This window comes from Cupressus sempervirens, chromosome 1, assembly GCF_028749045.1.
Source record: "Cupressus sempervirens isolate cs-2001-9-10 chromosome 1, ASM2874904v1, whole genome shotgun sequence".
Lineage (NCBI taxonomy): Eukaryota > Viridiplantae > Streptophyta > Pinopsida > Cupressales > Cupressaceae > Cupressus > Cupressus sempervirens.
The window spans coordinates 447,348,858-447,362,196 of NC_143118.1; the positions used below are offsets into that span (position 1 = coordinate 447,348,858).

Genomic DNA, 13,339 nt, shown 5'->3' on the forward strand with positions numbered 1-13,339 from the left:
TGAATACCATAACTCGAGTCTTACTCAGGTTCATAGTCAACTGTCATAAGTCATAGAAGGAGCCTTGGTCGTCAAGGAGGCTTTGAAGACTCTCGAGAGAAGATGTGAAAAGAACCACATCATCAACGTATAGGAGACTGGAGATCAATACTTGGTGTAAGTAGCAACCATCACTTGAGAGTGAAGACTCTCTGAGGAAGGTCTCGATTTCATCAATATAAATGCCAAACAAGGGTGAAAGAGGGCAACCTTGTTTCACCCCAATAGTGCTCTGGATAGGAGTTGAGAAACCCTCAGGGGTCCTGGATCTACCCACAACGTTCTCATATAACCTCATAACAGTTATCAGTAAGATTATGAAATCTCAATGTCTCTGAGCCGTTGGGAAAGAGCTCCCCGCGGGATGGTGTCAAAGGCCTTATGAAAGTCTACGAAACAATAGTAAACTTACGTAGAGCGATGCCGAACCTCCTCAATAATTGCCAATAATGTCATGATGTGGTCCATGGTCTGGTAACCTACACAAAACCCAGCCTAGGCTCTAGCTCTACAATCTCTCTTGTCGAGCTCTCTAGTAAGAGTATTGTTTAGTGCTGTGGCGTAGAGGTTGGCAAAGCTGTGTCCAATCATGATAGTCATGTAGTTGTCGGGGTTTGAAGTCAGCCCAGACTTGTGGATCAGGTCGATAACATGTCTCAACCAGGAGTCTGGGAAGCCAGTGCAGACCACTCTGTTAAAGAGTGTAGGAAGAAAGGAGCACAACACTGAGGCACCAAGCTTGAGGAGCTCCACATGAACATGGACCAAGGGTAAGACATGTTGAATCTTCAAAAGACATGCTCAAAATCAAAGCTGCTTGCATAAATTGACCACTTAAAACTCAAGAGTGCTGACTTTATACAAATTGTTTGTAGCACAAGCATAAAACATTGAGAAGGAAAGTTACACACAGACTTAACACTATTTTAGATCAATTTATTGCATCAAAATATTGGAGGTCATGTTAGTCCACATGTTGAACAAAGACTCAAAAAGACATAGAAGCCTAAAGACTTAAAGAGAAGAGGTCTTAACCTTCTTCCACTCATGATTTCAACATATTCAAGAAAGAGCCTTTTCTTCTAGATAGATTGTGCCAAGGGCTAATTAATAAGACCCTCCATCTCTCTTGTTGTCATGAAATCTAAAGACTTAATAGAAGAGGTCTTAACCTCATTCCACTCTCGATTTCAACATATTCAAGATGAGTGAGAGAGTAGATTTCAGCCCATTTGACAAGCTTTTCTTAAAGATCATAGTGGTCAAAGGTTGATTTTTCTCTACTCTAATATAAGCTAACCATTCAACACTTTTGCATGTGAATGAGGTAACATTCTTGCTTGAAAGCAATGGGCCGTTGACTTCATCTTTAAGTAGAGTGTATTAGGCATGTTGATACAATAACCAAGAAGCAATAACTGCATAAAGAATTAGTAGGAGTAGATAACTTTATTATTATCTTATCCTAACTTAATTTATAAGGGTACGGTATTAGAAACCGAATCTGAGACAATGTTATTAAGATTTGAGGACCATCTCCTCTAAGAGGTTAACCCTCTCTACCTTGACCACACTCTTGTCCTGTCGAATCCTGCAACCACTCAGACACTGGCAACAAGAACAAACATCCATGTAAGATAGTAGAAACATTGAATCTGAGACAATGTTATTAAGATTTGAGAACCCCTTATTATTTTTTTCTTAGATATGCAACACATATTACTAGTGCTGAACAACTCATTAAAAATACTAGAGTTTAGTTTGTGAAATCCAAAATCATATCTACTGTGTATAAGGGACCCTAGTCTTAAGTTTGAAATTACTACTTAATGTAGCAAGTTTCCCTTTAGATGAGAGTACTACATTCTGGTAGATGAAAATTTGTTAGAGTACCACTAAAATTCAGGTTAGTGAAGGTCATAATGGATTCCCTATGTACACTTGCTCGCAATTCATACACCTTTAGTCTAGGAAAGAGATTGATCTATGATTGAGATTCATGAATACATTAGATAGGTTGTTGCGTTTAATTAGAAATTGGAACTCAATTAAAATTTAACTTGTTGAATGAAATAGATTAGAGCATTTTTTTAAATTACTAAGGACAATACTGATCATGAATTAGTGTTTTCAGAGATATACTACAACCGCTTGTTAGTGTCCTGAGTATTTTTCGAAAACTCCTTTATGCTTGGGTGTAATGTGGCATAAGGGAGGGTAGGGATGGATGCATTTTATTTTTTCTTCTCTCAACCCATCAGGTGCTGATAGGCAGGATTCATTACATTTTGTCTCTCCTTTTAGTAATTATAGCAAATTAAGTGCTTGGCCAAGCCATTTATCTTATTGCATTTAATTATGTTGTTTTAATGTCATGCATATGTGTGTGAGTATGCTTACTTTTATCGCATATGAGTATATGTTTCAGATAATTCTTTCACTGCATATGAGTAGATGTGTAGTACTTTATTTGTTTATTCCTTGCCACATTTCATGATTAGGATATTAGGCACATGTGTGGATGTAGTATGTTTCATGGCTGCACCTGATCTATCCAATCCATCTTGTTCTGGGAAGCTAGACTTCTTGTGCCAGGGTCAAGGCATTCTTCATGTCAAGAAGAACCCTAGGGGAGTAAACACTTCGTGGTTGGCACAGTAAAAGCCCCTAGGCCGAACTCTTGTCTCAGATAGAAGATGGACAATGTCCAATGGCTTTGGAGACCGGGACACACAGAAGGACATTTGACGAGGTTCTACATAAGCTACTTTGATGGATTGTACAATCATCCTTAGATGATCATTATGATCTAATTATGCACATGATAATGTATCTTATATGATCTCACTATAATTGTTATATCTTCATTTTGTGGATGTATGATATGTGGATCAACGTCTTAGATAACAAAATTTTACATATGTTGTTATGAGTATCAAATTGTTAATCTGATTATGATTAAAATAATGGATATTGACTTTTCAATTAGGGCTCTCTTCTTTTCCGCATCTCAAGCATTTTTATGATGTGGCCTTTGCTGATTAGGACATGGCATCAGAGTTGTGTTTAAACCCTAGCCCCTTGGGCTACTGTGCTAACATGTGCTAATGTGTGTATGTATTAAGTTATCACCATGGCCCAAGAGTGAACCAAAGGGGTGGATCTAGCAGTGGTGCACAAGCTGATGAACCTAATAAGAGATTGAATCAGATATTGGCACTGTTGACCCAATAGGTGGCTTTGTTATAACAATAAGGCTAAAGGATGGATACCTTAGAGCATGAGGCTCGAGGTAATCACATTGAGGTGGCACAAAAACACGATGAAGATCAATGCTTAGAAGCCAAGCGCAAGAAGGAAGAGGAATGAAGAAAGAAGCATGAGGATGATCAGTTGGTTGAGACACTTAAGAGGTCAAAGGAAGAGAAAAAGGTGGAAGATGATTTCCGAGTTTCTCTAATTAATACTGATAGGGTGCAAATTGTGGCTGACTTAAGCAAAGATCTCAAGAAAGTCACCCTACTCACATTTCATGGTAGAACTTCTGGGGAAGACGCAGAGGCATGGATTACCAGTATGGAGAAGTACTTCCAACTTGTTTGAAACTACACGGGGAGATCCATAACATTTTGGGCCACATTTCAGCTGATAGGTGAGGCAACTAAGTGGTGGGAAAATGTGATGGCTGAAAAAAAATTTCAGCATGGATAGGTAACATGGGAAGAGTTTCTACAGCTTTTTCACAAAAGGTGGTTACCTCAGCTATTCTATGACAAGAAATCATCAGATTTCTACAAGCTAGTTTAGGGGAACATGAACATCACAGAGTACCATGAATGATTTTGTTATTTGGTGAAGTATGTTCCTTAGTTCCAACATGATGAACTATTTAGAAACCAGAAGTTTATCATTGGTTTACGACTTGTGATATATAGTGAGGTTGAAATGCAGGAGCCTAAGACCATGAATTTTGTTCTTCGTAGGGCTCTAAAACAAGAACAAATATTGAAGGATGCAACTTCATCTAAATCCTTCAACCAAAATTACAAGAGGAAGTATCAGGATAACATATCATACCAAGATATCGGGGGATATCATGATGACAGGGAAAAAGGAAATGCAAAGAAACAACAAATCGAAAACGTGAAGGAAAAAGGGCAAGAGAGTTCTGACAGGAACAAGAACACATAAAACTGGAACAACAAAAGGAACCAAAACAATAGGAGCAATAGGAATGAGAATGGAAGAAATGAAAACAACAAGGGTTATCAAAGCAAGAATGATGAAAGGAAAGGCCCTAGGACGAGATATTTTGTATGTGGTGGTAACCACATTGCCGCTAAATGCCCTCATCAATATGACATGAGAGACTTTCCACCGCATCATCATATTCATGTTGCAGTTGATTATAGATAGGTAGATTATCAGGCCACTCCTATACAAATGACCGGTACACTTTTTGGATATTCTATTTCTATTCTACTTGATATTGGTGCCATTGAATGCTTTGTTAACCCTAAGATAGTAGCAAAAATACCTATCAGGGATGGTTATATTGCTGAACCTTGGACTATAGAGTATGGTAACAAGGTTGAGCACATGGTAGAGCAATGCTTATTTTGTAGTGAGTTGGAACTCCCTAGCTTCGAAACATAGGTCAACCTACATGTAGTGCCTTTGGGCTCATATGATATCATCCTAGGCATCAATTGGTTAAGTGAACATAAAGCCTTAGTTAACAGTTAGGGTAAGGTAATTGAATGCCTCGATGACATAGTTCACTCAATGATACTAAATGGGGTCAAACGACCACTTGAATTGAGATAAATCTCTATTATGCAATTGAAGGAAGCAAGGAGAAATGGATGTCAGTTACATGTGGTACATGTCAAGGACATGGAAGAGATACCACCTCATCTAGAGGATTATTCCATTTTGCAGGAACTCATGGATGTGTTTTGAGATGATCTACCTCAATTACCCCCTAAGAGGGAGTTCGATTTTTCTATAGACCTTGTGCTAGGAGCGAAACCTCAATCAAAGTTTCCCTACTGCATAAACTCCACAAAGATGTATGAATTGAATATACAACTACAGGAATTTCTAGTCAAGGGTTTCATCCGACCTAGCGTATCACCATGGGGAGCTCTTGTAATTTTTTTCAAGAAGAAGGATGGGACCTTAAGGTTATGCATCAATTATTGTATGCTAAATAAGATGACCATAAAGAATCAATATCCCCTCCCACAAATTGACGAATTGTTTGATCAAATGAAAGGAGTGATTGTGTTCTCTAAATTTGATTTGAGATCTGGATATCACCAACTTCAGATACAGGATGAAGACATACCCAAAACATCATTCAGAACAAGGTATGGGCATTAAAAATTTGTAGTCTTACCTTTTGGACTAACAAATGCACCTGTCGCTTTGATGAATCTAATGAACACCATATTTAGAGACTCTCTTGACAAATTCGTGGAGATATTTAGTGATGATATCTTGATATACTCCAAGAATTTAGAGGAGCCTGAAGAACACTTGCGCATAGTTTTGCAGTGTCTGATATAGAGATAGAGAACTGTATGGGAAGCTCTCCAAGTGTTCATTTTATCAGAAAGAGTGCATATTTTATCAGCAGATGACATAGCATAGGTAGGAACAAGAACACATAAAATTGGAACAACAAAAGGAACCAAAACAATAGGAGCAATAGGAATGAGAATGGAAGAAATGAAAACAACAAGGGCTATCAAAACAAGAATGATGAAAGGAGAGGCCTTCAGACGAGATGTTTTGTATGTGGTGGTAACCACTTTGCCGCTAAATGCCCTCATCAATATGACACGAGAGACTTTCCACTACATCATCACATTCATGTTGCAATTGATCATAGATAGGCAGATTATCAGGCCACTCCTATATAAATGATTGGTACACTTTTTGGATATTCTATTTCTATTCTACTTGATATTGGTGCCACTGAATGCTTTGTTGACCCTAAGATAGTAGCAAAAATACCTATTAGGGATGGTTATATGCCTGAACCTTGGACTATAGAGTATGGTAACAAGGCTGAGCACATGGTAGAGCAATGCTTATTTTGCAGTGAGTTGGAACTCCCTAGCTTTGAAACACAGGTCAACCTACATGTAGTGCCTTTGGGCTCATATGATGTCGTCCTAGGCATCAATTGGTTAATATAAAGCCTTAGTTAACTGTCAGAATAAGGTAACTGAATGCCTCGATGACATAGTTCACTCAATGATACTAAATGGGGTCAAACGACCACTTGAATTGAGATAAATCTCTGTTATGCAATTGAAGGAAGCAAGAAGAAAGGGATGTTAGTTACATGTGGTACATGTCAAGGACATGGAAGAGATACCACTTCATCTAGAGGATTATTCCATTTTGCAGGAACTCATGGATGTGTTTTGAGATGATCTACTTGAACTACCCCCTAAGAGGAAGTTCAATTTTTCTATAGACCTTGTGCTAGGAGCGGAACCTCAATCAAAGTTTCCCTACCGCATAAACTCCACAAAGATGTATGAATTGAATATACAACTATAGGAATTTCTAGTCAAGGGTTTCATTTGACCTAGTGTATCACCATGGGGAGCTCTTGTAATTTTTTTCAAGAAGAAGGATGGGACCTTAAAGTTATGCATCAATTATTGTATGCTAAATAAGATGACCATAAAGAATCAATATCCCCTCCCACAAATTGACAAATTGTTTGATCAAATGAAGGGAGCGATTGTATTCTCTAAATTTGATTTGAGATCTGGATATTACCAACTTCAGATACAGGATGAAGATATACCCAAAACATCATTTAGAACAAGGTATGGGCATTACAAATTTGTAGTCTTACCTTTTGGACTAACAAATGCACCTGTCGCTTTGATGAATCTAATGAACACCATATTTAGAAACTCTCTTGACAAATTCGTGGAGATATTTAGTGATGATATCTTGATATACTCCAAGAATTTAGAGGAGCTTGAAGAACACTTGCACATAGTTTTGCAGTGTTTAAGAGAGAGATAGAGAACTGTACGGGAAGCTCTCCAAGTGTTCATTTTATTAGAAAGAGTGCATATTTAATCAGCAGACGACATAGCAGTGGACCCCGCAAAGATATCCTTGAGTGACCAACTCTGCAAAACGTGAGTGAGTTAGGAGTTTTATGGGCCTTGTTGGATATGATAAAAAGTTCATGGATGGATTTTCCAGCATTCCAACACTGATGACATCTCTCCAGCAAAAAGGCAAAATATTTGAGTGGACAGAAGCATGTGAGAAAGCTTTATAGTTGCTTAAGCAAAGGCTTACTACTGCTCCTATCTTGGTTATACCAGATCTTAATGGACACTTTGTTGTCACAATAGATGCTTCAAGAGATGGACTTGGAGGCATATTAATGTAGAACGACAAGGTTGTTGCTTATGAGTCCAAAAAGGTCAAACACCATAAGGTGACTTATGGTTCACAACTTTGAACTAGCTGCGATAGTACATGCTTTGCAGATGTGACAACATTACTTGTTAAGGAAGCCATTTGAGCTAAAAACTGATCATATGGGTTTGAGATATATTTTCAATCAACCTAATCTGAATGCTAGGTAGAGGCGATGGCTTGAATTCCTCAGCGAATACAACTTCAACATTGAGTATATTAAGAGAAAAGAGAATAGGGTAGCAGATGCTATTAGTTATAAAAGGCACATCACCGCTATCACTACTTCTCGAAATTGTATGAGAGAGTACATTCTTCAATAACTTTATGGAGATACTCATTATGAATGGGTAAAGTCAGTTTTGGACATTGAAGTCTTTGATCCACGACTTGATGATCACTCCTTTGATGATGATGGTATGCTTAAGTACCATAATAAGATGTATGTTCCCAACCATGAAGGGTTGCGAAAGGTGGTTCTTGAGGAGATGCATTGCACTTCATTTTCAACGCACCCAAGGGTAAACAAGATGATAGCTTTGATTTGAGACCACTATACATTTGGTCAGGGCTTAAATGGGATGTGATAGAGTATGTTGCCTAGTGTTTGGAATGTCAGCGTGTCAAGGCCAAGCATGTCCATCTGCAAGACTTTTGTATCCACATGAGATTTTGTAGTACAAATGATGGGTTATGAACATGGATTTTGTACAGGGTTTACCCATGACTCGACACAAGCATGATGCTATCTTGGTCATAGTCGCCAATTTAACAAAAGTAACACACTTCATTCCTGGTAGTTTGAAGGATGAATCTCCAGTTTTCACAAGGAAATTTGTCAAGGAGATATTTTGATTGCATTGTATACCGAAAACCATCATCCCCGATAGGGATACTCAAATGACTTCAAGGTTCTAGAAAACCTTGAACTCAACTTTGGGTACAAGCCTGAACTTCAACATTGCTCATCACCCTAAGACTGATGGGAAGACTGAGAGAGTGAACTACGTGTTTGAAGATTTGTTACACATGTACTGTATGGATTAACATTACAAATGGAAGGAGTATCTTCCATTAGTGGAGTTTTCATATAACAACTCCTATCACTCTTCATTGGGCATGACCCCTTTTGAGGCCCTTTATGGACATAAGTATCGTACCCCTATCTTCTAGGATAGGGTAGAGGACCGAATTATTGTAGGTCTTGAAATGTTGAAAGAAGTGGAGGAACAAATGTTTTTGATTTGCAATCTTGTTGAAGGAAGCAACAGACTGTAAGAAGAGTTACGCCAATAAGAAGCACACTTTTAGACAGTTCCAAATTGGTGATAAGGTGTTTTTACGGGTTAGAACATAGAAGAGTTCAATCTTGTTTGGAAAGAGCTCAAATATTGCACAATATTTGGTGGCTCCTTTGAGGTGTTAGAGGTTATCAACCCTGTTGCTTATTGACTTGCTCTGTCGCTCGCGCTAGCCCACATTCATAATGTTTTTCATGTTTCACCGTTCAAGCCATATCATCCAGATATGTCTCATGTGCTGGACTATCATGCATTGCAGGTACAGGATCCAAGGGTGGTGGCAGTTCAACCCACTTGATTCTTTGAGTAGTGTACCATAATGGTACGAGACAAGGACACCCTCTAGTACAATGTCCAATGAGACCAAATTGGTGTGGACAATACCACTTGGGAGGATGCAAAGGATCTACACAAATCCTTTCCCTATTTTTTTATATAACATGCTTTATTTTCAGTAAGACATCAATTTTGGATGTGTGTGTGTGTGTGTGTGTTTATTTTGTGGTAATTTTGACATTGGGACAATGCCTCTTCCTAGTGGGGAGGGATGTTATGTCTTGATTGTCAACTTGTCTAACTACTTGCTTACGTGGTGACTAGGTCAACTTTGATTTTGAACATTAGTTGAGGATAAATTAAGTGGATTATCTTAATTGTGTGGTTAAATAAACTATGTGATGCATAGATTGAGATGTCTTAATGATTAATTTGATGCATAGATGTCACATTTCATTCTTACTTGATTATGCTACGCTAGTTCAAGATATGATATACATGATTAAGTTAATGTTTTTCTTTATCTGATTGGATCATCATATGGATACTAACTTGTTCTTATTGCAAGTGTCTCAGTGGTTGCAGGATTCAACAGGACGAAAGTGTGGTCGAGGTAGAGAGGGTTGGCCTCTCAGAAGGAGATGGTCGGATCGTCTAAGCAGCCACACACCACCTAGAATCTAAATGTTGAACTTATTTTGAATTCGCATTTTATTTCTACCCTAATCCCTCAATGACGAAATTGCAATTATTTAAGAAATATAACAATGTTATAATTCATATGGTAATGGGTACTGGAATTTCATGTTTGATTAATGTATATACAAAAAGCTATATTTGAATGTGATTTCTTTTTATGTGATTCTAATACTGAACATAAAGAGGAGGAAGGAAATCCATAGATCAATGGTTTTTCATTTTATTATAATGATCTCCTTCTCAAACAAAAGGAATATATATATATATATATATATATATATATATATATATATATATATATATATATATATATATATATATATATATATATATATATATATATATATATATATATATATATATATAAAAGAAATCAGATTGGGTTAGTTACTATAAATACAAATGAAAGAAAACAAATTGGATTAGTTACTCGCTTTGGGAATTCTTTGATATAATTAAGGCTAAATCTTGAAAACAAACAACGACGGCAGAAGGAGAAAGAGGAGTATGGCAAACCCAGTATACCACAGAAGAGCGAACAACAATATTCTAGGTTCCTGCATAGTCTTGTTTTGATTTGTGTTTCCTTTGATTATTGCACATTACTCTTAAAAATGGGAAAGCTTCTTTCTTTTGATTTTTAGGAAAAAGAGAAGACAATGCCAAGTTTATTGAGTGCTTGGAACTTGCGAGTGTTAATTCTAATAGTGCATAGCTCAGTCATCTATTTTATTTTTCTTTTTACCTATAGTACTCTGTTTGAAAGACGACTCCCTTGTAAGATTTAAGTAGGAATGTTGTAAAGATTCTGCAAATTCCTTATCTCTGAATCAGACTTTTAATCTAGTCTTTAAATGCTGAGAATGGTCTTCTAAGAATTCTAAATATTGATGGAGTTAATTCCTAATTTTATGCAGATCTAATAATGAATATTCAACTTTTGATTGTGAGGAAGTATCTCTAATATTATTTGCAGGATATAGATACTTAGAGGGCATACTTTGTTGTAGCTGTGTGTCCTTAATCTGCATCTATAACCTCCCTATATATCCTACCTGAAGGGTATGTCCCTTAAAGGGACATAACCCTTCCTAAACTAGCACTTAACTAAACTCCATCTAAGTCAGCGATTAGAGAAGACAAATTAATAACACCTAACTAACTATGTGTTAGTTTAGTTAAGCATCATACAATTGCTTCTTGAAAAGTCGCTGGCTCCTAGGAAGAGTTATATATATAATATACTACCAATTTAGAGATATATAATAATAAGAGGAAGTACAATCTGTACTATCAGACCTGTAGGTTATTTGGTTAATATTCTTAACACTCCCTCTTAACCTAATAATCCTACAGAGAGATATTATATCTAGCAACACCAATACAGATGAATAAGCAAGAATTAATACTCTATATCTGTCTGTTTCTTCTTAGTATGTGTTATCATAGAACACATGATACAAAGTCATATTACTAAACCTATGATATGACAAATCATTGCCACTAGTGATATTATACAAGATAAATATGAAGAGTAATCTCTTCATTTATCTAGGGTGTGATTTCATAGAAACTGGTATTTCTATATCACGACAAGATCCTAAGTTTTAAGATCTACCAGAATACAAGATAAACCCAGAGAATACTAAGATTCTTCCTTTATCCAATTTGTGATCCATGAACATAGCAATGTCAATATCACAATATGATCTAAAACTCATCTAGATTTTACAGTAAAATCTATTGTTTATAACATTATCTAAGAGATCATAATCTCTCATAATGCCTTTTATACAAGTGTTTATTATTTCAAAGATCATCACCTCTTTAAATAATGAATACATATGGTGGAGTCCATAACATTCAATAGCCTGACAAAATAAAATTATTTTATTAATAATCAAAAGAGTACAAATAGATTACAACTCAACCATACCAAGTCTCCTCCTGAAATCTTCTATCTTGACTCTAGATAGAGGTTCGGTGAGTATGTCTGCTATCTGATTTGCAGTGCAAATGTATTCCAATTTTATAGAATTCCTGTCTACCATATCTCTTACATAATGGTAAGGAATTTCAATATGGTTGGACCTGTCATGGAAAATTGGATTCATTGAGAGCTCGATGAAACTCTGATTATCACAATGAATAATCGTACGATTCATGGCTTGCCTAAATAATCCCACAAGTAACTTCCTCAGCCAGACTTCTTTTCAAGAGACCATCACTATTGCAATGTATTCGGCTTCTGTGGAGCTCTGAGCTACTGAAGACTGCTTTCTGCAAATCCAAGATATCATAGCTAATCTTATACTGAAACAACATCTTGAAGTACTTTTTCTATCTTTAACACTTCCACCCTAATCTAAGTCGGTAAATCCATGCAAGTCTAAAGCAACTTTCTCATATTTGAGTCCAAAACTAAGAGTGCCTTGTAGGTATCTCATTGTGTTTAACCGCAACTAGGTGAATCTCCTTCGTTTCACACATAAACTGAATTAAGACATTAACTGCATAGCAAATATCCGACATTGTATTTACCAAGTACATAAGGGACCCAATCATCTGTCTGTAGAGAGTAGAATCTATGGAAGGTGATTCTGCTACTGCTTCCTTAAGTTTGTGTAGATTAGTTTCCATTGGAGAAGACATAGGTTTGCAATTCCACATTCCAAATCTCTTCAAAATGTCTGATGTATACTTTCGTTGATTAAGTATGATACTGTCAGAATTCTGTCATACTTCCAGTCCTAAGAAGTAATGAAGGAGTCCCAAATCTTTTATTTCGAACTCTGTAGTTAGATATTTCTTGCACTGATCTATGAGATGATCATCACCTGTTATTAGTAAATCATTGACATACAATATCAAAATTATCATATCATCTTTATCTCTTTTATAATATAAATTTGGATAAGCTCCATTCTTGGAGAATCCTAAGTTGGTGAGATACTTATCAATTCTTTCATACTAGGCCCTGGAAGTTTTTTTAAGCGCATAGAGAGCTTTCTTGAGCCTACAAACAAATGCGCTAGGATCATGAGTTTCAAATCCTTCCGGTTGCTCTAGATATACTTCTTATTAAATCTTTCCATTTAGGAATGCTGTTTTTATATCCATCTGATGCACCTTCCATCCATTTGATGTGGCAATTGCTAAGACTACTCTTAGAAAGGTATATTTGGCAACAAGAGCAAAGGTTTCTTCATAATCAATCCCTTCTTTCTGAGAAAATCTTCTGGCTACAAATTTGGCTTTATACTTCTCAATACTACCATCAACAACATGCTTTATTTTAAATATCCATTTGGAAGAAACAACAAAGTTTTCTTTAGGTCTTGGAACAATTTCCCAAACATCATTTTTCATAATAGATTGGTATTCTTTTGTCATAGCTTCTTTCCAAGCTGTATGTTTAATAGCATCAAAAGGATTTGTTGGCGCTGTTTTGGATAAATCACTCATGTTTGTTGTATAACTAGAGAATCTTTTAGGTCTTATGCTTTCTCTAACTGTTCTAGAAGGTGCAAAAAAGTCTTGAGCTGCTTCAATTGTTTTAA

General features: G+C 36.5%; 1 protein-coding gene across 1 annotated transcript in view; it reads left to right on the forward strand.

Annotated features, from left to right (window-relative positions):
- Positions 1-9,927, forward strand: part of LOC149578232 (deoxyuridine 5'-triphosphate nucleotidohydrolase-like) — a 30,944-nt gene extending 21,017 nt beyond the window's left edge. Inside the window, exon 4 of the mRNA XM_089827881.1 lies at positions 9,657-9,927. The gene's annotated coding sequence lies outside the window, so the exon portion shown is untranslated. The remainder of the gene's footprint in view (positions 1-9,656) is intronic.
- Positions 9,928-13,339: the final 3,412 nt, after the last annotated feature.